The sequence below is a fragment of the Theropithecus gelada genome, chromosome 7b, assembly GCF_003255815.1.
Source record: "Theropithecus gelada isolate Dixy chromosome 7b, Tgel_1.0, whole genome shotgun sequence".
NCBI classification, from domain to species: domain Eukaryota; kingdom Metazoa; phylum Chordata; class Mammalia; order Primates; family Cercopithecidae; genus Theropithecus; species Theropithecus gelada.
In genome coordinates this window covers 22148596-22156838 of record NC_037675.1, presented here as the reverse complement: position 1 = coordinate 22156838, position 8243 = coordinate 22148596, and the positions used below count along the sequence as shown (strand labels likewise).

At 41.2% G+C, this 8243-nt stretch overlaps 1 pseudogene across 1 annotated transcript; it reads left to right on the top strand.

The window, feature by feature from the left end:
* The first annotated feature begins 6352 nt into the window (after positions 1-6352).
* LOC112628875 lies at positions 6353-6760 on the top strand (annotated as a pseudogene). The gene has a single exon (XR_003120492.1). The product of XR_003120492.1 is annotated as a 40S ribosomal protein S24 pseudogene (transcript).
* The last annotated feature ends 1483 nt before the right edge of the window (positions 6761-8243 follow it).

The window sequence follows — 8243 nt, the reverse complement described above, 5'->3', positions numbered from 1 at the left end:
TCTGGGGTTCAGGGGTCTCCCTTGGCAGCTGGTCTCCCTTACTTGGAACTGTTTAAATAAAGCATCTCCTGGTGGGTTGGGCCAGCAGAGCCAGGAGGGAGGGTCTCACTCTTGGTCATGCAGAAACCCACAAACTGATGCATGGTCCACTTGTGCAATCAGCCTTTTTATCTGATGACTTGGCTGAGCAACAGATACGCAAGGACAGCCCTGTTGCTCTTTGTGCTCTAAGGACTCTAATTCCAAGTCATCCTGTGTAAGACAGAGTTTTGCTGGTTGGATTTGGACTCTGGATGAAAACGATATGCTGCCTGCAGAATGACCACAGATTTTGTGACTGTCCTCTGGCAGGCCCCTAATTGACTAAATGACATGAAGGCAGGCATAGTAGTTAGAACAAATAGAGCCACAGAGGGCTGTTTGCCCAGGAGGAGCCTAGCTTCCCTTTCATTGTTAGTAATATCCTTGGTTCTCTCACACAAATGCTCTCCATCTCATCCACCATGCTTTGCTGGAAACTTGAGCTACTACTTTCTTGGGGTCCAAGATTCTGTAGATGATTAAAACAATCTGCTCCACACATTTGAGGGAGTTTTTTCTTTACTTCTCTTGCGTTGGATCCACTTCTCTTAAGTCTTGCCCTCATTATTGCTTCCACTTTTTGTAAAGTTACACAGCCTAAAAACACATTGAGGAAAGTTGTAAAATCTGGCAGACAATGTGCATTTGGGCATGAACGTTTGGTGTCATGAAAGATTCCAACCTAGCACTCAGTATTCCTGTGTTCTTTCCAGCCTACGATATTTTTTAAAAAACAGTGTGTTCTGGGGTTGTCATTCATCTTCCTGATAAGTTTCGTTTTGTGATATTAACAAGAAAATGTTTCTGTATTTACAAAATGAACATTAAAGACAGAGCACTGTATTCCTGAAAGTATAGAAGTCAACTGTACAATTTGATACACAAAGCATCCACTTATTTTTAGTCCTCAGAGAAACACAGGAAAGTAATTGTAGACATATAATTGTATTAGAGTGTAATAGAGGTAATATAACTTGTGTGAACACGGTTTCATGGGGAGACTGATGGTGAAGGAAATCACTTGGCTTGAGAAACAAGGAAGACTTCCAAAAAAGTTTCATTTCAGCAGAGCCCTAAAGGCTAAGCAGGGGTGTTCAGGGGCTTTAGGGAAGAGATGAGCATTCTGGGCATAGGGGGTGATGTGGGGAAATTGTACAGAGGTGGGAAGTGAATTGCAGGGGTAAGTCCTGGTACCAACAGATGTTAAATCTCTGGTCTAGCTTTGAGATTAGAAAATAGAAAGTAGACCCTTAAATAATACCATATATCTTCCAGGAGTTAATCTGCATAATTTTTACTACCATCCCATTTTCCTGTCATTTAGAAATGCAATAATTTTATCAGTGGAGACCCTGGGTAAATGTGGACACAAAGGGGACCTGGTGAGGACTCAATGTGCAGCTAATAGTGTTCTGCCTTGAAGTCCTGCTCTGGCCGACATTCATTAGCAGCTTTATCATGAGGCAAGTTTGTTTTTTCATGTATATTGTGATGATTTTTGTAGGTGATGAGAATGTAAAGGTGAATGATACATAGAGTATCCCCTCTGTGATGCTGACAGTCACACTGGGTAGAAAGACTTGCACTCAAGTATCTATAGTATGAGACAAAAGACAGAGACCGCAGCCCCAGGGCATGTACTTGGCTAAACGGTGCTTCTTTTCAGCATACACAGTGCTATTTATAATGTTTGGTTTGGAAGATAAAGCTTGACATTGGAATAGTTCACTAAAGGTTTTCATCACTGTCTTATCTTTAAAAATCACATGATGTTGGTTGGTGCACCGTTGGTGTTGTATCAATTAGAGCTGAGTAACAGCTGCGTCTGTGGAAAGCGCCCGAGCTCAGGGCCTTTCTCTGACTCCATCTCTCCCTCCACACTTTTATCCTATCTGTTCAGTGATGACACCTGCCTGGCTCCTGGAGACATCTGTGCTTATGATGCATCAGACTTATTGAAGTGTCTTAAGAAATAGCTCAGACCATAACCTACCCAATTGGCAACCATATTCATCTTTACAATTGTGGAGGTTTTTTTTTTTTTTTTTTTTTTTTTTTGACACAGTCTTGCTCTTATCACCCAGCCTGGATTGCAGTGGCGCAAACTCACTGCAACCTCTGCCTCCTGAGTTCATGTGATTCTCCTGCCTCAGTCTCCTGAGTAGCTGGGATTACAGGCACTCGATACAACACCTGCCTAATTTTTCTATTTTTAGTAGAGATGGGGTTTCACTATGTTGGCTTGACTGGTCTCAAACTCTTCGCCTCAGGTAATCCATCCACCTCAGCCTTTCAAAGTGCTGGGATTACAGGTGTGAGCTACCACTCCCAGCCACTAAAATTGTATTCAGAACATGCTCATGAGGTTTTTCTGATTGTCCCTTGTGTAGATTTCCTGTGTACATTTCCAGCTACCTTCATTTGCTGGCAGAACTAGTACAAATGACCAACTCTGATATTTATGACATTTGATAGAAAACTGTTTTATATAAAGCAGGAATAACATATAAGCCAACATTAAAGAAAATTCTCTGTTATGAACTCTATAATCAAAACAAAATTCTCTGTAACTTCAGCATGATTTTGTCTTTAACAGACACAAGGCACTTCACCGGGGCTCTTTATGTTATTGGCATAACTTGTCTTGCAGCCTAATTTAATGACACATTTTCAGACCTGACCCACACTTCCCCCGAGAGGAATAGTTGGAATTATGCCCCAGCATTAACTTATTTTTTGGAAACCAATGAACATTGTAAAATATCATCCCTGGCAAAGACTTCTGCATTTGTGGTAAAAACCACTGTTAAGTACACTGGATTGATCAATGTCTTTTTTTACATAGCATTTATGTGCAAAAATGTAATGTTCAATGCTTGCAATTTCTTCAACTCCAGGGTACTCTTGCAATATTTGCTCTCAACCTGCTGACAGGGAGGTACCAAACCATCAATACCTTCCTGCACATAGATTTCCCTAATGCAGCAGTGGCTATCTATGGGAAAGACAATGCACACTATTTATTACGTTTGTGCAAAAGTAATTGTGATTTTTGCCATTAAAAGTAATACAAGATTGTCATAATAATATGGTGCAGGTTAATTAAATTGCACCAAATGGAATAATGTTTTACTTACCTAAGTTCTAAAGATATTTGGTGTACTGAGCTCTTCCTGGTCTCTGGAACTGCAGAGAGGTGCCCCTAGACCTTCCTTCTTGTGTGGGGCCTCCTGCATATCTCCTCTGAAAGCCATTGAATAAGTAGATCTGACACCCTTGATCCAGTTTCTGGCATGCAAGAGGGAAGAACTAAGCCTTTCTTCTTTTTCCTCAACTATTAAAAGTTCTTTCCCTATCTGGAAAGGGAAGAAATGTAAATAGAGCTCAGATGGAATTATGGAGAGATGTGTCTTAGGAGGAATGAAAGAAAGTGTGTTTCCTAAGAAACAGGAAAACTACATTCATGTCGCATTGCATATTTTAAAAATATTTGTTTTCTTTCTTTCTTTTTTTTTTTTTTTTTTTGAGATGAAGTGTCACTCTATTGCCCAGTCTGGAACGCAGTGTCGCCCTTGGCTCACTTCTAACTCGCCTCTTGGGTTCAAAGGGTTCTCCTTCCTCAGCCTCCCGAGTATCTGGGGTTACAGGTGAGCGCCACCACACCCAGCTAATTTTTGCATTTTTGTAGAGACAGGGTTTCACCATGTTGGCCAGACTGGTCTTGAGCTCCTGACTTCATGTGATTTGCACACCTCAGCCTCCCAAAGTACTAGGATTACAGGCATAAGCCACTGCGCCTGGCCTTATTTCTGTTTATTGATACAGAATAGGGGTACATATTTTCAGGGTCCATGTGATAATTTAATACATTCATATAATATGTAAAGATCACATCAGGGAAATTGGGATAACCATTACCTTAAATATTTGCTGCTTCTTTACATTAGAAACATTCAAATGATTCTCTTCTAGCTATTTTGAAGTGTATAGTAGATTATCACTAACTATAGTCATCTTCCTGATCTATCAAACACCAGGTCTTATTTTTTATATCATTTCTTATATTTGTACCCATTAAGCAACCTCTCTTTATCCCCATTGCATTTTGAGCACATAGATGCATTTGCTGAGATTTCAGAGCTCACAGGAAATTAATTATTATATAGGTTAGTGTCTCTGTAAATGAAGTTGTATATAAGTTTTGTGTCACAGTGATGTCAGGTGTAGATTGTGTATAGTCTTGTCCAGATACCAGCTCTGACTTTTTCTTTTTCTTTTCTTTTCTTTCTTTTTTTTTTTTTTTTTTTTTTTTTTTTTTTTGAGACGGAGTCTCGCTGTGTCGCCCAGGCTGGAGTGCAGTGGTGCGATCTCGGCTCACTTCAAGCTCCGCCTCCCAGGTTCACACCATTCTCCTGCCTCAGCCTCCCGAGTAGCTGGGACCACAGGTGCCCGCCACCACGCCCAGCTAATTTTCTGTATTTTTAGTAGGGACGGGGTTTCACCGTGTTAGCCACGATGGTTTTTATCTCCTGACCTCATAATCTGCCCGCTTCGGCCTCCCAAAGTGCTGGGATTACAGGCCTGAGCCACCGCGCCCGGCCAGCTCTGACTTTTTCCATTTGAGACTCTTACTGTAAGAGTTATCCGCTGCCAGGTGCGGTGACTCATACCTGTAATCCCAGTACTTTGGAAGGCAGAGGCGGAGGGATCACTTCAGGCGAGGAATTTGAGACCAGCCTGCCGACATGGCGAAAACCCATCTCTACCAAAAATACAAAAATTAGCCAGGCATTGTGATGTGCACCTGTAACCTCAGCTATTCAGGAGGCTGAGGTAGGAGGATTGCTTGAACCCGGGAGTCAGAGGCTGCAGTGAGCCGATATCACGCCACTGCCCTCCAGCCTGGGATGCAGAGCGAGACTTCCTTCTCAAAAAGAAAAGAAAAGAAAAGAAAAGAAAAGGAATTGGACAGTTACTCATCCTCTCTATGCCTCTGTTTCATAATCTGTAAAATACAACAACACATACATTGGTTTGTACGGGAAATTCAGTGTGGTAAGTTGTGTGTGTGTGTGCATGAAATAACAAAACATGTAGCATAAAACATTGCAAAAGGAAAAAGAAATCTTCGTAAGGACAATCAGTCTTAAGCCTCAAGGTGTTAGTGTAGTATCTGTTACTGTACTATCCCCTCTGTGGTGTTTGCAATAAGACAGTATGCTTGTTTCTTTTCCTTACTCCCCAAAGTGAAGGCATTAGAACTAGAAATCAGGGTTTTGTCCCATGGTACTGGGATTACAGGCATGAGCCACCATCAGCCCCAGCTAGTTCTTTATAGTAGTGTGAGAACAGATCGACACAGTACACAAGAACATATCCCTGTGCTGAGAGGGTGGCACACCCCAACTCCACAGGGACAGAAGATCCTGCACTTAGGACCCTTCCAAGCCTTGCCCCATTATCTCCCTCTCTGTACCTTTAGTATGGCCTTTATGATAGATGTGTCAACCTAAGTAAAGTGTTTCCCTGGGCTCTGTGAGCCATTCTAGCAAATGATCAAACTGAAGAGGAGGTCACGGGATCCTCCAAACTGTAGCTTATTGGTCAAAGGCACAGATAATGATCTGCTACTTGAGATTGCTAGTCTTGTGGGATGGAGCCCTTAACCTGTGGGGTCTGCATCACAATCGAATTGAATTGTAGGATACCCAGCTGGAATCGGTTGCTGGAAGAAAGCACCCTCCCACCTTTGGTGGTCAGAAGTGTGAGTGTGAGTATGGAGGAGAAGAGCTGATGTTTCCTCGACTGGGAGAAAGACATTTCTGTTGTTTCAGCAACTCATGTGTGGTATATTGTTATAGGAGCCTGGGTAGATTATTCCAGTGACCTACACCATTCCTCTTTCTCATTAACAATATATTTTGGTAATATTCCATGCCAGTAGCAAGAGATTAACTGTACTTTTTTGGATTAAAAAAAATGCTGCATAAAATTCATTGTAAAGATACACAATCCAATTTAACCAGTTCAGCAGGATATGTTATTTGTTTCTAATTTTACTATTTTAAACAATTCTGAACTGTATATTCCGAATGAAAGACCAACACCGAACCCCATACATTTGCTATTGCATTGCGGTTAACAAGTCACACATGTACTATCCATGTTCCTAGGAACTGCTGTACTGAGGCTCCTGCACATCAGTGAAGTGTAGGAGCTGTGGGTGAAAAGAGTAAATCCGTTTTTCCTCTCTGACTGTCTGAAGATAGGCCGCCATCATGAATGACACTGTAACTATCTGCACTAGAAAGTTCATGACCAACCGACTACTTCAGAGGAAACAAATGTTCATTGATGTCCTCCACCCTGGGAAGGCAACAGTGCCTAAGACAGAAATTCAGGAAAAACTAGCCAAAATGTACAGGACCACACCGGATGTCATCTTTGTATTTGGATTCAGAACTCATTTTGGTGGTGGCAAGACAACTGGCTTTGGCATGATTTATGACTCCCTGGATTATGCAAAGAAAAATGAACCCAAACATAGACTTGCAAGACATGGCCTATATGAGAAGAAAAAGACCTCACGAAAGCAATGAAAGGAACCTAAGAACAGAATGAAGAAAGTCAGGTGGACTGCAAAGGCCAATGTTGGCGCTGGCAAAACCCGAAGGAGTAAAGGTGCTGCAGTAAAGGCTACCTGTGTCCATTTTGGAGTTTTCACGAGCAGATTAATAAACTAAAAACTTTCATGTGAAGAAAAAAAAAGAAAAGAGTAAATCCCTGCAGTTGCACGTGTGTGTCACTTAACCAAGGAATCCTAGAGAAGTAAAAGTTGTCACCATAAAATATCAACTGTAGTGGAAGAACGTCTCTGACATTTTCTGCAATGAAAAACCTGGTAACATCTGTGCACTCAGATTCAGAGTTATTGGGTTAGACTCTAGTCCTTAATACCAGAAAGGGTGAACTTAATACTTATTTGTATATGTGGAGGAAAAACATCGACAGTGAGATGGGTAACTGACTTTTTTCATTTTCATTTTGAGTCTCTTTGCCTTTGAGATAACTGCTTATTACCAAAGGATTTTGGCAAATTTTTCTCTCATTTGTAAAAAAGCAAATAAAGAATCCTTTCTTTCTGATGATTAGCTGTGGCCTGTTTCTTGGCCCCACTCTAGGTGAACGTGATGTCACAGAAGAAAATCCATCTCTGGTGAATTGAGAAGTGCTCTGACCTGGTGAATGTATGTGGGTTCTGGTTGATGATGCCATTTTGGTAACATCTCCTGGTGCACCTGGGAAACCATAGGTCGTCATGATGGTGAATTTTATATTTCAGGTTGTCTGGATCTGTGGGTGCCCAGATTAACATTATTCCTGGGTGGGTCTGTGAGGGTGTTTCCGTAAGACTAGCAGTTGAATTTGTTGATTAAGTAAAGTAGGTTGCATTGCCAGTGTGGATGGGGCTCATCCAATCTGTTGAGGGCCAGATTAGAATGAAAAGTGGAGAAAGGAGGAATTCACCATTTTTCTTGCCTCACTTCCAAAGTTAGGACATTTTGTGTCATTGTTCCCACACTTGAGTTGACATCTATGTCCTCGACTCCCATGTTTTTCAGGCATTAGGACTTGAACCGAATTATACCACGGGCTTTTCTGGGTCTGCCAGCTTGCAGAAAGCAGACTGTGGGACTTCACTGACTGCGTAATTGGCTGAGCCAATTTCTCATGATAAATCCTTCTGTATCTATATTTCTATCTGTCTCTTTCTACATACATCTGCTATGTTTCTCTTGATGACCCTGACTAATAGAGTCATATTTTTTAAATCAGTGGGGATGTGTGATAAGCATGTAACAAATTCAGTTTCCCAGATACTCATTTAGGTAACCTGGCTGGCCCTATATGCTAAATTCTCTCACATCACCCAGTTTTACATCCATGTTATCTTTCAAACAATGAAAATTTTGAAGTAGTCAATTGATCTTCTTTTGAAATCATTGTAGATCAGACGTGAGACAAAAGTGACAAGTCTGTCATAATTCTACATGCATATTAATATAGAAAAACATTTATTAACCAAAATCAAGTTCTAGTTTAGAAACAAGGCTGTTTTTCATGGTAATAGGAAATAGGAATGTAGACAGAATTTCTATGCT